This window comes from Stegostoma tigrinum, unplaced genomic scaffold, assembly GCF_030684315.1.
Source record: "Stegostoma tigrinum isolate sSteTig4 unplaced genomic scaffold, sSteTig4.hap1 scaffold_57, whole genome shotgun sequence".
Lineage (NCBI taxonomy): Eukaryota > Metazoa > Chordata > Chondrichthyes > Orectolobiformes > Stegostomatidae > Stegostoma > Stegostoma tigrinum.
In genome coordinates, this window is record NW_026728505.1 from 3,212,682 (window position 1) to 3,235,355 (window position 22,674).

At 47.1% G+C, this 22,674-nt stretch overlaps 1 non-coding gene across 1 annotated transcript; it reads right to left on the minus strand.

Moving 5' to 3' along the window:
• Nucleotides 1–2,109: 2,109 nt before the first annotated feature.
• On the minus strand, nt 2,110–2,183 carry trnan-guu (transfer RNA asparagine (anticodon GUU)). The gene has a single exon. It is a non-coding gene; the product is annotated as a tRNA-Asn (tRNA).
• Nucleotides 2,184–22,674: the final 20,491 nt, after the last annotated feature.

Below are 22,674 nucleotides of genomic sequence, written 5' to 3' on the forward strand. Positions count from 1 at the left end.
CAGTACAGTGAAGGTTCTCTGCATTCTCTGGTGTGTAGAAGGGTTTTTGTGTGAGGAGAGGTTGAGCAGGTTGGGCCTGTACTCATTGGACTTTAAATGAATGAGTGAAGACTGAATTGAAATAGCTAATATTCTTAGGGGTTTTGACAAGATAAATGTGTGGAGGATGTTTTTTCAGTGTGGAAGAGTTTCGTGCCAAAGGGCATCATCTCAGTCTGAGGAGTCACCCACTTAGGACAGAGACGAGGAGGATTCATGTATTCTCAGAGATGATGAATCTGTGGAATTATTTAGTACAGAGTTATGCTGGGTCGATAAGTATACTCAAAGCTCAGACATTTGTAATTATTTGAATGGTGGTGCTGCCTCGAAGGGCCGAATAGCCTACTCCTGCACCTATCGTCTATTGTCTATTATTTAGAATATGAAGGATTAAGTGAACAAGGCATGCAAATCGAGTCTCCGGATTATCAGATTATCAATGATCTCGTGGAATGGGGGAGCAGATAGAATGGACCATATAATTTATTGTGGCTCCTGCATCTTATTCAATACGACAAGCTTATCAGTTCTAATTATTTGCTTTGTTTTGGTTGTCATACTTGATATTAATTTACCCACTCAATACAGACTAATGGTGAATCCAAGTTTTGAATGGAAAGCAACGCATTGAAATGTAAGACACAAAGTGATAAGCTTACAGATGGCAGTACAAATGACAGAGGGTGATGATCATTCTGTTTCTCCAATATATTAGTTATAATAATTTTCCCAGTGCCCATTATCTTCGCCCACTCTTTCCAGTCTTGTGCATGTTGTAAACCTTTAGAATGATGGATATTTTAACACATGTTCAAACTGGGAGGAAAGGGCTTTATTTTCTTTATTTCTTAATAATATTTGTAAACACGACAGCTGTTCTGCTTCACACAATGAGTGAAATGATTCTCCAAAGTCAAAATCTAAGTTCCAGAAAAGTTGTACAGTTCATATTTTCTTTATCGAAGCATAATCAAATACAGTTTATCCCAGATGCATTACATTTGTTACTCGAACAATTCGCAAGACGTAGATTCAGCTTTACATTGATGTTTGTTTTGATAGCTGGGTTGTCGGCATATGATGCGAAATTGGTATTGTAACCGGGCATAACCGAATAGCTGAAAAAAAATGTACCAGTGGGGTAGGGATCCTCGAAGCCTTTCGCTGTGGCTTCGCTGTAGATGTGTTGCAGGAGCAACATTGGAAAATGTTATATCTAAGCAAACAGCGCTTTGTGGTCTTCATCACTGGATTGAGGTTTCAGTCTCTGAGGAGGCGTGGGTTGTGTGGAAGCATGCTGGGGAAGATCTGCGTTTAAGTTGAATGCAACAAAAATGTGTTTGCTGCTTGCAAACTGATCTATGATATGGGAAAGCACAGATCCTCCATTGGTCAGTGCCCAAACTGTGTTTACATGGTGCATTGGCATGGAATATCCCCAGCATGGTGTTGGGAACAGGCAAGCTGCAGTGCTGCTTCATGTTCCAGGCAAGATGCATTGTTTATCCTTTTCACTGAAAGTGAATGGAGATCGCTATACCACTGCTGCTGTGAAATCAAATCCTGCATTAATTCTAGTCGCAGTTATTTGCTGTGGCGGTGAAAAGGAAGGTCATTGTATTCTCCATCTGCTGCAATTTTGTTGTCGTGCAGACACACCCACACTCTTGATCAGAAGGGAAGCCCAGCCTCTTTGAAACTGTGAATACTAATCGTCACTTATTCATCGGTCATACGCATCCCTTTATTTCATTTTCCTTACAAGAGCATTTTCCGGAAAATGACGCTGGACGAAACTCCCAGTATAGTGGGACCGCAGTTTGGGATTGCCCCGCTGTCACTTGTGCAAGTAGATCATGACAGAAACAAGTCGAGGTGTCTCACAGTCAGCATTCATGCTTAGGTATGTCTGCAACTGCGTTCGCCTTGTCATTTTTGTTTCGGTTGCACATTAAGACCTGTCTGAGTTTGGCTTTGCTCTATCTGTGATGAGAGAACACGGTTATCTTCTGTCAGCTAAAAAGCCCCCTGGATAGCGGTCATCGGGTTATGAGTGAAAAAGCAATGCATCCCTCAGTGGGCTCGAACCACCAACCTTGTGGTTAACAGCCAAATGTGCTAACCGATTGCACCACAGAGACCAGCTCCACTGGCGTCTAAGAACAAACAATTAAATCGGGGATCAGCAAGTGTCGCTTCATCCAGATGGGCAGCATGAAAAGAGACACTTCAGCGCACCTCGTCCATGCCGGCCAGAAGTCCTAAATTAATTTAGCCCCATTTACCAGCATTTGGCCCTTATCCCTCCAAGCCCTTCTAATTCCGGTATGAATCCAGATGCCTTTCCAACGTTTTAGTTTCAACAGCCTCCGTAACTTCCTCTGGCAGTTCATTTCAGACACGCACGACTTTTTCCGTGAAAAATGCCCCTCAGGTCCCATTTCATTTTCCCTCTCTCCCCTTAAATATATGCCCTGCAGTTTTGGACTCACCCACCCGGTGAATAAAGATATCAATCATTCACGGAGTTCATATCCCTCATGATTTTATAAACTTCTCTAGCTTCACATCCTCTGACCCTGCAGGGATATTTTGCCCAGCCTCTTCAGTTTTGTTCTAACGTCCAAACCACGCAACCCTGGGAACCACATTGCGAATTTTTTTGAGCAATTTTACGTGAATTTCCTTATTTCTCAATCATAGCAGTAAGTTTGGTCAACATCAATCTATCTGAAATTGAAAAGTAATACGTGATGGGCTGAAAATTTCAATGTTGTGTGGACACCAGTGGGGCACGCTGGCAGCATATGGTGTTTCTGTAATGTAGCGGTTATCACGTTCACCTCACACGCGGAACATCCCCTGTTGGAAACCCGGCACAAGCTGTAGGGTTTGCCCCACCATTACTAATAACAGGCTTCTGCACTGATATTGACAGAGCTTTCCTGTTTGCTCTTCTCGTCAGCCCCCCTTGTTTTGAATGTATTCAGACATCTCCGTGCTTGTGTCGAAAAGGAATACAATCCCACTGAACTGCAGTGCAATTTTTCGTTCTGCTTCTCTCCTGCCTGGCCCTGAATATGCACTGTTTGTACTGCACAGATGGTCTTAATTTTTAAAAGAAACATTGGAGTGTCCTGATACTTTCTGCAGCGTAGTAGTTTTGCATTTGCTTGACGTGCAAAGGCATCCTGGTTCAATGTCAAGTAGAAGCCTGATTTTGCTGCTGTCACAGTGCACCACGGATTCCTGATTTATCCTCTCTTTCAAATGCAACTTAAGTTAGTCTCTGCGACGCCCACATCCAATACTGTCTGTCGTGTCACAAACTGTATGAATCAAATCGAGAAGTCCTCAGTCATGTTTTGCAGTAGGGAAGCATGTTGGCATTTTGTAGCGCTTAACGTATTAGCGCCTTATACAGTCAACGAGAATGAATGGATTTATGGGAACTTGTCAGTTTCTAAGGATTTGGAAATGCGTGAACAGTCAACAAACATATTGTAAATTTTCGAATTGTTGAGAAATATTTGCCTGGAGAGAATAAAAGATTTTTTTTATTTATGATTGCAAACAATTATAGTATGACTCATTAAAATTGAGTTTATTTGCGGGAAAAATACTGTTCAACTCGCTTCAATTCGTTCGATTTGCTACAAACTCCACAGTTCATTGAATTAATCAAAAAGGAATTAGATTTATCTCAATGAAACAGGCGAATTTTACATTCAATGTGGTTCAGAATTTTTATCAGCTTATCATAAAGGGAGGAGAGAGGGTTCACAATTCAAAAAAAGACAGAGCCTTGTTTGTGGATTTCTTGGGTGGAGCTCAGACAGTATGAAATTAACCTAACGTCATCGGGATATGGTCAAATAGTTAAGGCCTTTAAAAGTGGGAATTGCGACTCTTAAGCGACGGTTTCTTTCTGACTCGACAGGACCCACCTTTACTTTTTAATTGAAAAAAAATGTTCAGTTTCATTTAAAATGCAATCTTATTCAGCTGCACGTGTACAATAAATTTCTTTACACGTGAGATCAAAGAAAATCGAAACTATTCCCCATCTTCCCACAGACTTTGCCTAACTGCTCAGGTGCCTCCTTCGGGACCTGGGAGTGTAGGTCCATGATTCTTTGAAGTTTACATCACATACAGATAGAATGGTTAAATAGGCTTGTGACACGCTTTTGTGTTTAGGAGTTGGGAAGTCATGTTGAGGTTGCACAGAATGTTGATGAGGCCTCTTTGGGAGTACAGTGTGCAGTTTCAGTCACACAGCTACAGGACGCACATGATTAAGCTGATGAGTGTTACAAAGTGGTTAACCAGGATGCTGCCTGGTTTCAAAGGTTTGATTTATAAAGAATGGTTGGATAGACTTGGACTTTTCTCGCTGGTGCTTCGGAGGTTGAGAGATAACCTGATAACGTTTGTAAAATAATGAGACGTGTAGATAGCACTAATAGTCCTTGTCTGTTCTCTGGGATGGGAGATTTCAAGACTAGGGGGCATTTTTAAGTTACGAGGAGATAATTTTAAAAAGAAACACGAGGCAGAACTTTGCAATGACTGTGAATAAAACAATGGCAAGTTCCAGCAGAGAAACAGGTGGCAAAGTAACAGGTGACAGTGAAGCAGGCATGTGAGGGCTAATGTGTTTCGTTTGCCAGTGACATTCAACACTTCACAAAGTGGAGACATTGAAGTGCAGCAGTGACTGTGATTTTGTTTGCTTGGCATTCACCTTGCAAATGCTTTTTCCGCTGACATTCCTGTTAACATCACAAGTCAACAAAATGAAAGCTGCAGCAAGACGTGTGGAGAGAGTGGGGTAATCGATACTGCATCTGATTTTGGGTTGGAGGATTGAAATGTTGTATCCTCCCTCGGTCAAGTGAAGTTGACAGATTTTCTGCCCTTGCAAATTGATAGTTGCTTCCGAAGCGGAATGTGTACCCAGCGCTGTTTTGCCAGATTCCCAGCAGTTGAAGTGATTGAATCGCCAGGTTTTGGAAATTGAAAATTGCACATGAGCAACACAAGTGTGGGACTATTTCAGCTCACTGTCCATTTCATATCCCAGCTCATGGCAACAGTTCCTATTGCCAGGACAAACTGCTCGTCTTCCACATAAAGCTGCCTTTAGTCGGGGAACCTTGTGTAAGGCGACAGAGTGCAGACTTGAAGGAGACGGAGCGCATATAATCCTGAGGCCTTGTCACTCTCGAGGAATATATCTGCCTCTCTCTCTCTCTCTCTGTGACTTAACATGAGAATCATTACTTCAACAGGGCTTTAACATAGATTTATCATCTTGAACCTCAGTCCCATTCATTGATTACAGGGATAAACTCATTGAAATTTGCCCTCGAAAATTAAGAACACCAAGGGTGGTGGGCCAAACGCTGGAAACTGAAACAAGAATCGATGGATGCCTGATGACACGCACTGACCGGATGTCTGAATGAGCTATAAGAATTCAAAGGCAGGGAGAAACTGATCTGTTGCCAAAAGGAGTAACAACATGAAAAGGCAACAACAATGCCATTGAGAAAAGATGCCAGCCCCTTCCATGCCTTCCTTAGCAGTCTAGTTGTTAGGGTTCGGCGCTTTCATCGTCCCAGCGTGGATATGATTCCTGGTCAGTGAACTCAAGCTGTGGTTTGCAAGCTTTTCATGACCTAATGCACTTTATCCAAAATGGTATTCCAGCGGACATGTGACAAATAACTACAGATGCTGGAAACCTGGAACCAACAAAAATGAATTGATCGGCAATCTCAGAGGTTCTGGCATTTTCTGTGGAGAGAAGCAGAACTAATGCATCAGATCCACTGAGGCTTCATCAGAACCAGGTTAGTTATGCACTTCGTATTGTAATGTCGAGGAAATAATCACTTTTATCTGTGGAATCAGCATATTTATCAAAATATCTCTGTAGTTTCCAACCGTCAACATTATAGCTTTAAAGGGAGCTTATCAGCTCTAATGCCGTTTTTTTTTGTCCCGAGGTGGGGAAAGTTTCTGCTTAACTGATTGTCTTTTCCTTTCCTTTTCTGTCAAACAGCAGACTAAGTCCAGTGGAGAAAACCTATGGAATTCAGGGCCTTGGAGAATGTGAATGTCCATCATACAGACTAGACAAAACTGAGACGGATAGATTTTTTAAAATTAAAAACATCAAGATTCCATGGGATAGTGGAGAAAAATGCCATTGAAGTAGGAGGTCGTCCATGACATCATTGAATAGTGAGGTGGACTCAATGGGCTGTGTGACTGCAAAATATCTGTTATGCTTCAAAATGAAGACAACCTTTCTTATATGTCATTAGGCAAATGTAGTTCATATGCTGTTGGAAATAATATAAATCTTCTGGGCTGTGTTCACAGACGTATTTCCCAACGGGCAGTCAAGTCTTACATTGGTTGCATCAGCGGTTCCCTCACACTCTGTTCATCCCTGGAGCATGTGGATAACAAGGACACCTGTATCAGACTCTAGTGTATTGACTTTAGCTCCAACTTCAACAATATAATACCAACAAAACCCATCTCCAAACTCTGAGACCTAGGACTCCCTGCTCTGCAACTGGATCTGCGGATTACAGACCCAGAGGCTGCGATCAGTGAGGATAGCTGAGAGCACCTATTCCACCCGAATCTTCAACAACGGGGCCCCACAAGGCTATGTACTAAGCCCTTTACTATCACTCCTTATACACACACAACTATGTGGCAAATTCAGCTTTAACTCTACTTACAAATTTGCTGGTGACACCACTGTAGTGGGACAGAACCCAAGTAACAACAAGATGGAGTACAGGAAGGAGATAGACTTCCAGCTGGAGTCAATTGAAATCAAGTTAAATTCTCCTTTGGGTGGAACAGTCCATCCTGAATACTTGTAGGTCTTGGTGGTCAATCATCCCAAGCCAAGCACATCACTGCAGGAGTTTGCTTCGGGTAGTGTCCTAGACTCAGCCATTCTGAGCCATTTTAATGACTTCCATTCAAGTATAATTCAGAGTTGTTATCTGATTTGTATAATCCCTACAGCATAGAAACAAGCTATTTGGCCCAAAAAGCCTACATCACATCTGCCCCTGCCCTTTCCCTTCATCCCAACCAGGCTGACCCCACTACCCTATCTCTGGGACCCTGCATTTTCCATGGCTAATCCATCTATCCTAGGTGCCTTGGAACACTGCCAATTTACATGGCCAGCCCATCTAACCTGCACATCTTTGGACAGGGGGAGGAAACCAGATCATCTGGAGAAAACCCACACAGACACAGGGAGAACATACAAACTCCATACAGATAGTCATCTGAGGCTGGAATTGAACGCATTTTCAAAACTTGTCCATGTACAAAATATCTCAAGATGCTGCAGGACAGCTTGCAAAATCAATATTTGACACAGACATATTGTATGACATTCCCTTGAATATCCAAATTGTTGATGAGGGGGGAGTTTTGAACAAATATCGTTAAAAGGGAGAGAGGTGGGTAGGTTTAGGGATGGAATGTCATAATGCCCTGCTGAAACATGGTCATAATGGAGATGATGATCAGAGATTCTGTAGAGGGCAGAATGAATGGAGTGCAGGTGTCTCAGAGCAAGAAAATGGAGCTCGCAGAGGCAGGGAGCAACACAGCCAAACGTGCAGATATCACAGAGTTATGGACTGGATATTATGGAGATGAGGAGGGATAAGACCATGCAACAGGTTATAAATCAGATGCAAATTCATTTCTGGGGGAACAGAGTAAGGACAGGTTCACAGGCTGCTGCTCAGAAATCAGATTTTAGGTAATTTCAGAGGCCATTGCTCGGGAAACAGAGTGTGAATGTGTTCACAGCATTTTGCTATGAGACAGAGTGGGGGTGGGTTCTGAGGCCATTGTGAGGAGAACAGAGTGGGAATGTGTTAACTAGTTGTTGCTGTGAGAACAGATTGGGGATGTGTTCACAGGTAATTGCTAGGGCAAAGTAATGGTGTTGGGTTCACAAGCCAGTGGTAGGCGAACACAGTGAGGGTGCGGTCACATGTGATTGGAGGGGGAGCAGAATAATGAAGGATTTACAGGCCTTTTCCAAGGGATCAGATTGGGGATGGGCTCAAAGGCAGTGCTAGGGGAACAGAGTGAGGATATTTTCACACGCCATTGCTAGAGGAACAGATTAAGGGAGGTATCACAGGCCTTTGCTGGGGCACAATAAGTGGGAATGGGTTTGCAAGCCAGTGGAGGGAGAACAGATTAAGGAAAGGATCACAGGCCTTTTTTAGGCGATCTGTGTGGGGATGCTTCCCAGGCTGTTATCTTGGGTACTGTTGACATGTGGTCACAGTTGCTACGACAACAAATTGTGTGTGTGGGCAAGAGCTTGTTGTTAGGGTGACAGAGTGGTGTTGTGTTCACAGGCTATTGTGATGAGAAAAGAGTGGGCTTTGGTTCACAGGTCGTTGCTAAGGGAACGGATTGGGATGTTTTCCACCCTGTGGCGAGTGGAAAAGTGTGAACATGTGTTCACACAACGACATAAATCGTTGCATGAAGGAAGTGTGGATGGATTCACAGGCCGTTACTAAGCGAACAGTGTAGGGGTGGTTTCATAGACGATTGCAAGAAGAATATTGTGAGCACATTCACACTCCTTTTCCTCAGCAAGTATTCTGCTCTCCAAGCAGCGGCCTGTGAGTCCATCCTGACTCTGTTACCATAGCTCTGACCTGTGAACCATCCACAATCTTTTCTCGTAGCAACAATAAGTTAACCCATCCCCACTCTTCTCTAATAGCAAAATCCTGTGGATGTGCCCCCACACTGTTAGCCTAACAACGGCCTGCCAACACATCTCCTCTGTTCTGCAAGCAACAGTCTGTGAACACATCCCTCCTCACTTTCCCTACCAACATGCTGTGAACCCTACCCCACAGAGATGGTTTCACAGGCCATTGATGGGGGAACAGAGTGGCAATGTGTTCACAGGCTGCTGCTGGGGGAAGAGTGTAGGGGTGGGTTCACAGGCTGTTGCTAGGGTTAAAGTGTCAGGATGTGCTCACAGGTCGCTTCCCCGGGGAACTGTATGGAGATGCATTCATGGGCCATTGTTAAGGGTTCACACTGAGGATTGACTCACAGGCTGTGAACAGGGGAACTGTGTGGGGATGGGTTCAATGGCTGTTCCCAGGACAAGTGAGGATAGGTTCACAGGCCGTTGGTAGGGGAAACAGAGGTGTTTGATGTCATTCGACCTCCCAATTGTTGACTGGAGAGCATTCTGTTATTTGTGTGCAAATGATACTAACCCAAGACAATGCTATATCTTAATTTATCAGCAATTTAAACTGGGACATTATGTTTTTCTCTTCTTCCTATAAACAACAAAGAACAATACAACAATGGAACTGTCAAGTTGGCCTCCTGAGCCTGCACCAATTCTAATCCTTATTTAGACTCACAGCATATTGCTCACATGCATTTCATCCCTCAGTTCACCTCCCGTTCATGTATCAGTCAACAGATGCCTTAAATGTTGCTAGCATGCCTGCTTCCAACGCCTCCACTTACAGCGTGTTCTTGGTACTCACTGCCTTTTGTGTGAAACATTTTCCCGGCGTTTCTCCCCTAAACTTACCCCCTCTCAGCTTGAACGTGCGCCTTGTTGCAGTTGACCTTTCCACCCTGTGAACCACACCGTACTCTTGACTATATTCCTATCTGTCACTCACACACTGTACCTGATATCTGATACGTAAATTACCCCAAACCCCTCCATTAGATTTCTGACTGAAATTCACTCCGTGTTGTGTTATCCTGCAAAACAATCTGCTGTACAATTGATGAAATTCCAATCTCTAACACAGTGTAAACTAAATGGTTGAATGTTGAACTGGGAACACGAACAGAGAAAGCTGTAGCTTAATTTCAGCTACAGTCTGTTTCTCCAATAATATCACTTTAATACAGAGCAGTGGTTCGATAAGACAGCTCACTATCACTCTCACAGAGGCTGTTAGGAATGGGGGGTAGACGTTGGGCCAGTCAGTGATGCTCATGTCCTGTGAATGAATGAAAAAATTCCCTTTTGAATTCCTCATCACTTGCTGCCCCTGCAGACTGACTCAATGTGTTTTATTTCCCAGGACACCCAGATTCCTCTGTGGCTCCAGTTAAACTCTCTTCCTGACAAACATCACACCCCCTCTTGTATACTGCAGCAGACTATGTTTTACCCATTCACTTATACCTCTACATCGCTCAGTTTGGATATTCCTTACATCGTCTCCACAATTTACCTTCCAAGCCATTGTCACCAAGAAAGGGTTCCACTTTCAACTCAAAGATTGACCTGAGCTGATGCCAGTTGGAAATCCAAGTATCCTCCTGCCATTCTCTGGCCCTTGGTAAGTGCATATCTGCCAGTTTCCCTCCCCTCTGTAAATTGCCACGTTCAACCTCTAGCCTTTGTGAGTTGGTTCATAGCCTCCAAATCCCCTGTACGATCTCAGTAAGACTTCCTCAGTTGAAGATACTGAGGAATGCAGATGCTGGAAATCAGAGTCGATAGGATATGAAGCAGGAGAAGCACAGCAGGTCAGGCAGCATTTGAGGAGCAGGAAAATCAACGTTTCGAGTTGAGACCCTTCATCAGCCATCAGTTCATTTTGTCGAGCAAGACTGTGTCAATTCCATTGCCCCATCCCATGGTGGCAAGTGACAACCCATCAGTTTTCTCCTAATATTTGGTGATAGTATCACATTAGCTCTTTGTGTTTTGTGCACAAGGACCCAGAAATAATGTTTAATGAATTAGTAAGCATGACGTTAAAGTTGCAATGGGGGTGTGGTGTGTTGTGGTGTGGTGTGGTGTGGTGTGGTGTGGGGTGGTGTGGTGTGGGTGTGGGTGTGGGTGTGGGTAAACTGTGTCAGGTGAGGAGGGGATGACCAGCACCCCTGAGCCTATGTGAAGCTTTGTGAGTCATCGTGTGTGTTGTGTGTTTCAGGGCCACGAGGCGGAAAGGGCTAAATGGAAGCACCACGATTTAGTTTGTTGGTGAGCTAAGGACAATAAAGGGGGAGGGGAGGTTTTCCCCTGTCTCTCTGTCCAGGTATTTTTTCCCCTTTTTTTCACCTTGGAATATCTTGGAGAAATTCCACTAGGTTGTGTTGTTGTTTTAATTGGGAGGTCGGTGGGTGGGACAGTGAGTCAGTATGTGAGAAGGGAGAGGAAACCCACCCCACCCATCCCACTCCCTCCTCCCGGCCCCTGTCGGTCTTCCTGTGAGGCTTGGGGATGATGGAGGGAATTGCTCCCATTTACTGGGACCTTGCTCTTGTCTCTGGGGGTGAGGGATTGGGGGTCAGCACAGGCTTTGTGTGTGGGGAGGGGGCTCAGTATTTTAAGTAGGCAGAAACTGCAGCATCTGGGCACCCATACACCGCCCCCCCCGCAACTGACTCCCTCTAGGCCAATTATCAGGATGAGATTCAACCCCCTCCATCAAAGAGTGAGCATTTGTACATTTTGCTGCTTGTGGGAGAAGGAAGACAGCTGAAAGATGGAGGGGTAAGTGGGGGTTAGGTAGAGGGTCTGGGAGAATGGGGGACGGGTTCACTCCAGTGTTCAGTCTGAGCCCAGCTCCCATTTGGAAATGAGGAGATTTAGTATTTGCTGGCAGGCTCAATGGGGGAAAGAGGTCTGTTTTCACATTACAGACTGTGGGATCTTGCTGTGCGGGGACAGCCTGCAGCATTTCCTTCACAGTAGCAGAGGCTCACACTTCCCAAATTTAGAACATGTTGGGTTGGGGGGAGAGGGGTCTGAGGGAGGAATGGAGGGATGGTGTGTGTATTTTTGAACGTGTGCAGTGAATGTGCAGAAACTTACAGTCCCCTTCAGCGTGAGGGACTGGGGACAGCAGGTGGGATCCTGCTGAGCAGTATGTCCTTTATTCCAATGTCAATCTCCTCTGTGGGGACATTGGGGTGTTGGAGTGGTGGGCTCTGACAGGGTGGAAAGTGAATCAATGAGGAGGCCTACACTGGCTGCCTGTGGGATCTTGCTGTGCACCTCCCTCTGCCTGCAGACTCCCTCACAATGTGTATGAGACACCGGGCAGAGATTTTTGACAGTCTCAGAGTGGGTGGTGTGTTTCATCCACCACCCCCAGCCTGGACACCCTACACCATCTCTCGTCACCCCCTCATTCTCCAAAATGTGGCATTGATGTCGCAAATGTCTCCCAGACACAGCGGGGAGATGAGAACACGTGGCAAATGTGAGGCAGGACAGGGCATTGCTATCAACACATGGGGGAAATACAGAGGAAGAGAGACATTGATCAATTCTCGAGAACAGGGGAAAGCTGAACAGAGATACAAAGGTGGATAGAGACTCGGAGAGTGAGAGAGGCAGAGGGAGAGAGGAGAGAAAGAGAAAGCGGGGGAGGGAGACAGAGAGAGAGAGGTGACTGTAGCAGTGGTAGGTTCATCATTAGTATTTCATGTAGAAAGAGCACCACTCCCAGATAGATTGGGAACGGGAGCTATGCCCGATGAACGGGAGTGAGACAGAGCAGGGGCATGGGTCTGTTTACATTTATCCCCACCCCATAATCTCAGAGAACCAGCTGGAGGGGGGAAGGTTAAATACGAAATCGGGGGAGAGACACAGCCTCTGGGGAGTGATCCCCCACCACTAAGTCACTGACCATTGTCCCACCAAATAAATCCTGGGGGCAGTCAGAAAGCATTTCCCCTTCGTCTCAGTTGATATCTGTTCCGACTCTCTGGGTTTAACATCAGGGGAAAGTGGCGATAAATTGGCGAGATTTGGGGAATCACTCAGTGATGGGATCTCGTTTGTTTCTCTTTATTTCTGTTCAAAACATCTTGGCTTTGATTGAATCAATTTCCATTTTTCTCTCTCTCTCTCATTCGCAGGGATTTCTGAGAGACTGAAGGTTGGGCACAGAAAGAGGGAGACACACAGGTTCTGGGAGTGGGGATTGGGGGAATGTGGGGGCGAATCCAAGGCCCTGGTTTAAATATTTCACCTGCCATTCTCCTCAAACAGCAATACTGGGACAGTCCTGAGGCAGGTTAAGAAACCTTCCTGCTCCCCGTTCTCTTGGCTGTATTGCGGTAGGGGGAGGAAGTTTCAGATTGTGGAAGGCAGTGTGTGGTGGGATCTTGCTGTGCTGCTGGGTGAATGCATTATATTCCATAAACATTCAGCCCTTCTAGCCTGCTCCACCATTCATTGTGACTCTGGCTGATCATCCAACTCAATAACCTAATCCTCATTCCTCCCCATCACCTTTAACCCCATTCACCCCACGTGCTCTATCTGGTCGCTGCTTCAACACATTCCGTGTTTTGCCACCGACTCCTTCCTGTGGTAATGAATCCTACATCCTCAACACTATTTGGGTGAAGAAATGTCTCCTCACCTCCGTCCTAAATGGGCTATCGCAAACCCTCAGACTGTGACCCTTGGTTCTGGACACAGCCACCATCGGGAACGTCCTCCCTGCATCTACCCTGTCCACTCCTATTAGAATTTTATAAGTGTCTATGAAATCCCTCCTCATTTATCGGAACTCGATGAAAAACCACCCTAACCTGTCAATCTCTCCTTATATTATCAGTCCTGCCATCCCTGGAACCAGCCTGGTAAACCTTCGCTGCACTCCCTCGAGAGCAAGAGCATCCTTCCTCAGAAAAGGAGACCAAAACCGCACACAGTATTCTGGGTGTGGCCTCACCAAGGCCCTGTCTACCTCTCACAATGAAGGCCAGGATACCGTTTGTCTTCTTTACCACCTGCTGCACCTACATGTTTACCTTCAGCATCTGGTGCACAGGGGCACCCAGGTCCCACTGCACACTCCCCCCTCCCAATTTACAGCCATTCAGGTAGTAATCTGCCTTTTGTTTTTGCTACCAAAGTGAATAACCTCACTTGTATCCAAATTCTACTGCCTCTGGCATTGATTTGCTCACCCACCCAACCTGTCCCGACATTCCCATCCATCTATGCATCCTCATCACAGCTCACCCTCTCATCCAAATGGTTCCATCTGCAAACTTTGAGGTGTTCCACTTTGTTCTAGAGTGAGGTGGGATCTTGCTGTGTGGGGGGATAGGTTGTCAGATTGTGAAATGTAGCGTGGGTTGGGATCTTGCTGTTCTTTTGATGCCTATTTTCCCATTTTTATCAAATTTCATTTCTCTCTCCGTCTTTATGGCACCCACCATCCCTGAGGAGATTTAATCCAGGAGCTGAAACTGGGGATGGTGCAGAGACAGAGAGAGAATCGAATCATTCCGCCATGAGGAATCCTCAGACAGGGGCTAGAACCAGAGGGTCAGTTCGAGAGAGCACTATAATAAACCAGGCCATCTTCCTGTCGTTCATTGACAAACGAACGTGCTCACCGGGGAACAGAATTGTGGGGCTCAGGATGTCTCAGGGGTTTGTACCACAAGGGGATGAGCTCTGGGCTGGGGTCTGGGGGCTGGGGGAGGCAGAATTGAAAAGCAGTGCTGTTGTACAGTTTGATCCTCTTGCCTCTCTCCTTCCCCATATTCCCAGCTATCTGCTGCACCCACATACTTCACATCAATGCCCCCCATTTACTCTCCCCAAGCCCCGTTCACTCTGCCCCTCCCTACCCTGCTCACTCTGCCCCTCCCTTCCCTATTTTCTCTGCCCACATTCCCCTTCCCGCTGAGTCTCCCCCTCCCTCCCCATTCATTCTCCCCTTCCTCAGGTTTTTCACGGGCTGTTTCATTGGTCTATCTTGGCGACCTCCGACCATCCTCGCTCACCTCTGACCGCACTTTTCTCTCGCCCTCTGCCCTGGGATCTTGCTGTTCTTGGCTGCAGGTCATTCTATCTATATCGCATCTCTGACCACTCCAACATTCATTCTCAACGGCCCCTCTCTGCCTGCGGTTCTCTCCATTGATTTCTCCCTGACATTCTGTCTCTCTTCATCTCTCGCTTCCTCATTCTCTCCTTTGCCTTTTGTGGAATCCATAGAATCCCCAGAGCATGGAAGCAGGCCATTTGACCCATTGACTTCCTGAAGAGCATCCCTCACAAACCCACCCTCCTATCTATTCTTGTAACCATGCATTTCCCATCGCTAATCCACCCAGCCTGCTCATCCCTGGTCACTATGGGACAGTTTAGTATGGGCCAATCCATGTAACCTGCACATCTCGGGCTTGTGGGAGGGAACCAGAGCATCTAGAGGAAACCCACACAGTCATGGGGAGAATCGGCTAATTCCACACAGCCAGACAGTCACCCAAGGCTGGAATCGAACCCAGGTCCCTGGCTCTGTGAGGCAGCAGTGTCTGTCTCTTCCCATTCTCCCCTTGGGATTTCTCTCTCTCTCTCTCTCTCTCTCTCTCTCTCTCTCTCTCTCTCTCTCTCTCTCTCTCTCTCTCTCTCTCTCTCTCTCTCTGTCATCCTCTGTCTCTCTCTCCCTGGGTTAATTTTTCCCTCCTTCTCTCTGACCTTCTTCTTGCTCTCAATAGAATTCCTTTCTCTCCCTCCCTGTCCTTCTTTCTGTCTCTCCCAGCATTTCTTTTATCCTCCCACTCTGTTACTCCCTCTGGGTTTTCTCACTTTCTTTCTCGCTCTCTGGGATCTTCCTCTCTCTCTTTACTCCCTATGTCTCAGCCCTGACTGTTTATTTCTTTTTCTCTCTCTCTCTCTCTCTCTCCTTCCATGCCTTTCTCTGTCTCTGTCCTCTTTCTCCCCCACCTGCTTTCACACTCTTTCTGCCTCTGTTTATTTTCTTTTTTTCTGGGCTCTTGCTGTTCCCATCTATCTCTCTCTCTGTCTCCATCTCAATCTATCTCTTCATCTCTCTTTGTCGGTAGTACACCATCTCTCTCTCTGGGTTTCTCTCGGTTTCTCTCTCTCTCTCTCTTTATCCCTCTGTCTCTCTCCCTGGGGGTATCACTCTGCCTGCCTGTGTCCTTCAATCCCTGTCCCTTTCTCTGGGAGCAGATTCCGACTCAATGTTAGGATTGGGGATGCTGAATAGTTATTGTCGGAGGATCCTCACTCTCTCCCTCTCTCCCGGTGGCTTTTCTTGCCTTCTGTCATTGCCTCTTTTTATCCTCTCAAATTCTCGTTCTCTCTGCTTATCTGCCTTTCTCTCTCCCTCCCTCTCCAGCTGCCAGTCTCCCTCTTTCTCTCCCTCCCTCTTTCTGTTCCTCTCTCTCGGTCCCTGTCCCGCTGCCTTGCCCCTGTCTCCCTCTCTTTCTGTTTGTTCCTGGCTCCGTCTATCCCTCTGTCTCTGTCAGGCCCAAACCTGTGTGTGGGGGGAGTAACATTTGTGAGGACACAATGTGTGGGCGGGCGGGGATGGAGTTCCACAATACGGATGCAGGGCAACTTTAAGGGGCAATGTTTGCAGTGAATAAAACCCGGAGGTACTGTGGATGCTGTAAATCAGGAACAGAAACAAAGTTGCTGGAAAAGCCCAGCAGGCCGAGCAGCATCTGTGAAGGAGAAAACAGAGTTAACGGTTCGGGTCCGGTGACCCTTCCTCAGAACTGGGTCACGGGACCCGAAACGTTTTCCTTCACAGATGCTGCCAGGCCTGTTGGGCTTTTCCAGCGACTTTGTTTTTGTTCAGTGTTTGGAGGGAACTGAAATGTGGGAAATGCAATGTTTGGAGGACAATTCTTGGCAGGTGGGGGCAAAATATTTGTGCGGGGGAAGCGCAACATCTAAGGGGACAATATAGTTTTTTTGGGCACAAAATGTATAGATGGGGTACAATACTGTGAAGGGGTGGCAACATTTGGAGATGCACCTCTGGAGGGTAGAGAGAGAGGTAAAACCAGGAGGCAGCGACACATGTTGAGGGGAATATCAGGTGGAATGGAGGAGGATAGAATGTGATATGAGAGGAGTATCGGGGCTCAAAATCGGATGACTCAAAATACTAAAGGTCAAGTTTTGGAGTGAGGGCTGGGAAAAGCGAGGCTGAGAAAAATACCGAAAAAAATATAGAGAGAAAAGACAAAGAAAGATGGAAAGAAAAGGTAGTGAGATAGAGGGTACAAAGTGTGAGGAACACAAAGGGAAAAAGAAGGAGAGAAAAAAGAGCAAGATACAAACACACGCGCGCACACACGCACAAAAATGCACACACACACACACACACACACACACACACACACACACACAACATACTCACACACAAACACACACACATACCACAAACACCCACACACACACACACACAGATGTACACACATACACGCACACACGAACATCCACAAACACACATACAGATACCACACACACCCACACACACACACACGCACACAACCAAAGCTGAAAGTTCACACCAGCTACCACACACTTTTATTCAAACAAGGGAGCAGAGTCTTCTGCAGCCAGAACACAGGTTTATCCCACAGCGGAAAATCGTATTTTCACATAAACCAACACAAGGTGTGAATGGGGCTGAACTTGACAAGTAAAGTCAGTGAGTTTACTTTTAACCTATTTCTGAGAATGAACTTCAACCCACTTCAGAAATGTCCACATCAAATGGTGACATGGATCTGTTGTACAAGTAGGCGTTTGTTCATTGTATAAATGATCACGAGTTTATTAAACACATTCACTACTGCCCTGACAGTAACGTAAGGGACATCACAGCACTGTCCCACTTTATCATTGACATTTCATCAGGAAAAGCTGGGAATTGTCTGATTAACAAAAACTATGTTGAAGATGGTTAATCCTAGGGCAGTGCCAGTTACTGCACATAGAATCTATCTGGGTATGTTTTGTTTCTGTCTATCTGTGTGCGTGTTTCTGTTTGTTGGCATGTATGTGGGTGAGTCTGTATGTGTCTATGTTTCTGTGTATTTGTGTGTCGATGTGCCAGTGTGTGTGTGTGTCAGTATTGGATTGTCTGTCTGTGCCTCAGTTTGTGTCTCTGTGCCAAACAATGTGTTTTTTCTTTATTTCTGTGGGTAAAAATGTGGCTGTGTGTTTCTAGGTCTGTGTATATTTGTGTCAGTGTATAAATATGACTGTGTGTCTCTGTAAGATAAAAAAAAGTGTGCAGCTGGATGAACACAGCAGGCCAAACAGCATCTCAGGAGCACAAAAGCTGACGTTTCGGGCCTAGACCCTTCATCAGAGAAACGTCAGCTTTTGTGCTCCTGAGATGCTGCTTGGCCCGCTCTGCTCATCCAGCTACATTTTTTGTTATCTTAGATTCTGCAGCATCTACAGTTCCCATTATCTCTGTGTGTGTCTGTAACTATGTGTGAGTGTGAGTTAGTGTTTCTGAGTTTGCATTTTTGTCTGCTCTCTGTTTGTGTGTGTCTCTGTGCCTCTGTCGCTGTGCAGTGGGTTGTCTCTTGTCTCGGCGGTGAATCCATTGAAATGTGGTTTGTCCCATCTCCTCTTTCAATCCATCTCTACCTGTTTTGTTTAAAGTGATCCACCCGTCCTGTTAATGTGTAGTCTCTGTGCATGTGTCTCTGTGTGTATGTATCTGTATTTCTATCTCTGGCTGCAGTGGGACTCACTGGAGAGAAATTTGAATGAATGAATGAATTATAAATGAATGAAGAAGTTATGAATCAAAGACATTCTCTCGCTCTCTCATGCGTTGAAAGTGGTATAATATCACCCTCTGGCGGCCTGCCCACAAAAATACACAAGCCGCCGATAATAAAATGTGAGGCTGGATGAAAACAGCAGGCCCAGCAGCATCTCAGGAGCACAAAAGATGACATTTCGGGCCTAGACACTTCGTCAGAGAGGGGGATGGGGTGAGGGTTCTGGAATAAATAGGGAGAGAGGGGGAGGCGGACCGAAGATGGAGAGAAAAGAAGATAGGTGCAGAGGACAGTATAGGTGGGGAGGAAGGGAGGGGATAGGTCAGTCCAGGGAAGACAGACAGGTCAAGGAGGTGGGATGAGGTTGGTAGGTAGGAGATGGAGATGCGGCTTGGGGTGGGAGGAAGGGATGAGTGAGGGGAAGAACAGGTTAGGGAGGCAGAGAAAGGTTGGACTGGTTTTGGGATGCAGTGGGTGGAGGCTAAGAGCTGTGCTGGTTGTGTGGTGCAGTGGAGGGAGGGGACGAACTGTGCTGGTTTTGGGATGCGGTGGGGGAAGGGGAGATTTTGAAGCTGGTCAAGTCCACATTGATACCATTGGGCTGCATGATTCCCAAGCAGAATATGAGTTGCTGTTCCTCCAGCCTTCGGGTGGCATCATTGTGGCACTGCAGGAGGCCCATGATGGACATGCCATCTAAAGAATGGGAGGGGGAGTGGAAATGGTTTGCGACTGGGAGGTGCAGTTGTTTATTGCGAACCGAGCGGAGGTGTTCTGCAAAGCGGTCCCCAAGCCTCCACTTGGTTTCCCCAATGTAGAGGAAGCCACACCGGGTACAGTGGATGCAGTATACCACATTGGCAGATGTGCAGGTGAACCTCTGCTTAATGTGGAAAGTCATCTTGGGGCCTGGGATAGGTGTGAGGGAGGAGGTGTGGGGGCAAGTGTAGCATTTCCTGCGGTTGCATGGGAAGGTGCCGGGTGTGGTGGGGTTGGAGGGCAGTGTGGAGCGAGCAAGGGAGTCACGGAGAGAGTGGTCTCTCCGGAAAGCAGACAGGGGTGGGGATGGAAAAATGTCTTGGCTGGTGGGGTCGGATTGTAGATGGCGGAAGTGTCGGAGGATGATGCAGTGTATCCGGAGGTTGGTCGGGTGGTGTGTGAGAACGAGGGGGATCCTCTTTGGGCGGTTGTGGCGGGGGCGGGGTGTGAGTAATGTGTTACGGGAAATGTGGGAGGCGCGGTCAAGGGCGTTCTCGACCACTGTGGGGGGAAATTTGCGGTCCTTGAATAGCTTGGACATCTGGGATGTGCGGGGGTGGAATGCCTCATCGTGGGAGCAGATGCGGCAGAGGCAGAGGAATTGGGAATAGGGGATGGAATTTTTGCAGGAGGGTGGGTGGGAGGAGGTGTATTCTCGGTAGCTGTGGGAGTCGGTGGGCTTGAAATGGACATCAATTACAAGCTGGTTGCCTGAGATGGAGACTGAGAGATCAAGGAAGGTGAGGGATGTGCTGGAGATGTCCCAGGTGAACTGAAGGTTGGGGTGGAGGTTGTTGGTGAAGTGGATGAACTGTTCGAGCTCCTCTGGGGAGCAAGAGGCGGTGCCGATACATTCATCAATGTAACGGAGGAAGAGGTGGGGCTTGGGGCCTGTGTAGGTGCGGAAGAGGGAATGTTCCATGTAACCTACAAAGAGACAGGCATAGCTGGGGCCCATGCGGGTGCCCATGGCTACCCCCTTAGTCTGTAGGAAGTGGGAGGAATCGAAAGAGAAGTTGTTGAGGGTGAGGACGAGTTTTCTCCCCGCAGTGGTCGAGAACGCCCTTGACCGCGTCTCCGGCATTTCCCGCAACACATCACTCACACCCCGGCCCCGCCACAACCGCCCAAAGAGGATCCCCCTCGTTCTCACACACCACCCCACCAACGTCCGGATACAACGCATCATCCTCCGATACTTCCGCCATCTACAATCCGACCCCACCAGTCAAGACATTTTTCCATCCCCACCCCTGTCCGCTTTCCGGAGAGACTACTCGCTCCGTGACTCCCTGGTTCGCTCCACACTGCCCTCCAACCCCACTACACCCGGCACCTTCCCCTGCAACCGCAGGAAATGCTACACTTGCACCCACACCTCCTCCCTCACACCTATCCCAGGCCCCAAGATGACTTTCCACATTAAGCAGAGGTTCACCTGCACATCTGCCAATGTGGTATACTGCATCCACAGTACCTGGTGTGGCCCCCTCTACATTGGGGAAACCAAGCGGAGGCTTGGGGACCGCTTTGCAGAACACCTCCGCTCGGTTCGCAATAAACAACTGCACCTCCCAGTCACAAACCATTTCCACTCCCCCTCCCATTCTTTAGATGGCATGTCCATCATGGGCCTCCTGCAGTGCCACAATGATGCCACCCGAAGGCTGGAGGAACAGCAACTCATATTCTGCTTGGGAATCGTGCAGCCCAATGGTATCAATGTGGACTTGACCAGCTTCAATATCTCCCCTTCCCCCACCGCATCCCTAAACCTGCCCAGTTCGTCCCCTCCCCCCACTGCACCACACTAGCAGCCCAGCTCTTCCCCTCCACCCACTGCATCCCAAAACCAGTCCAACCTGTCTCTGCCTCCCTAACCTGTTCTTCCTCTCACCCATCCCTTCCTCCCACCCCAAGCCGCACCTCCATCTCCTACCTACCAACCGCATCCCACCTCCTTGACCTGTCCGTCTTCCCTGGACTGACCTATCCCCTCCCTACCTCCCCACCTACACTCTCTCCACCTATCTTCTTTTCTCTCCATCTTCGGTCCGCCTCCCCCTCTCTCCGTACTTATTCCAAAACCCTCTCCCCATCCCCCTCTCTGATGAAGGGTCTAGGCCCGAAACGTCAGCTTTTGTGCTCCTGAGATGTTGCTTGGCCTGCTGTGTTCATTCAGCTTCACACTTTATTATCTTGGATCCTCCAGCATCGGCAGTTCCTATTATCTCTCCTCCACAAGCCGTCGAACCTTTTTGCGCTTCACAAGGCATCACAGTCTCTAAACCTCTCCGGGTGCGCAGTTTTTTCGTTGTTTAAACAATGTGTTTAGAGGCACAGCGCAGTTTTGTCCGATAGATGTTGTCCCTGAGATATGAGCAGAATGAGACAGGTACAAACCCGCTGCTGATCTCACTCCCTTCAAATTTGATTTTTTTCCGCTTAGGATCTGACAGAGTAGATTATAAAACATGACAAATTGCAGGAAGTGCAATAAAATTCACCAGGCCTTCTCACAAAACGGTTTATTCGGAGGTATCTGAATCCAGTTGCAAAGGGAATAATCCATCAAACGTGTATAATGTCAGGAAAATGCCCAAAGGCAAATCATTTCCACATTTGCAGTGGGAACACAAACATTTCTTAACATGAGCATATTTACTCTGACGAGCCTCAGTATATTTGCGATCCTCCCTACACCAGCACACTCTGTATGTGTGTTGCTGTCGCTTTGAACTCGCATCTTTCAGACTGAACCCCTGATGCTTTTCACCTTGACCCTTTCCCTGTGCAGTGGCGTGAGGAGGCCAGCAGATGGCGGCATTGTATCACATTAAACACGAGGGAACAGTCAGTGGTAAGACAGAGGGCTTTTCTCTTTCCCGTTCTCTATCCCTGCGCTCGCACACGCTCTCGCTCGTCTCTCTCCCTCCTTCTCTATATCCCCTTTTCTCTTTCTTTCTCACTATCTCCGTGTCTCTCCAACCATCTCCCGCCTCAGCCACGCTCTCACCATCTCCCCCCTTTCTTCCACCACCGTCTCTTCTACACATTTCTCTCTCTTTCTCTCCCTCTCTCTCTCTGTCTCTCGTGCCTCGACTCTGGGCCACCATTCGGAAAGCTCATGTTTGATGTGATTGTGTTTGAACGCCACCTCCCTGCCAGAAGGAGAGTGATAAATCTTAAACGAGAAGCAAATTGAGAAGATGAACAAAGACAGCGATTTAGAGTGTCAGTGAACAG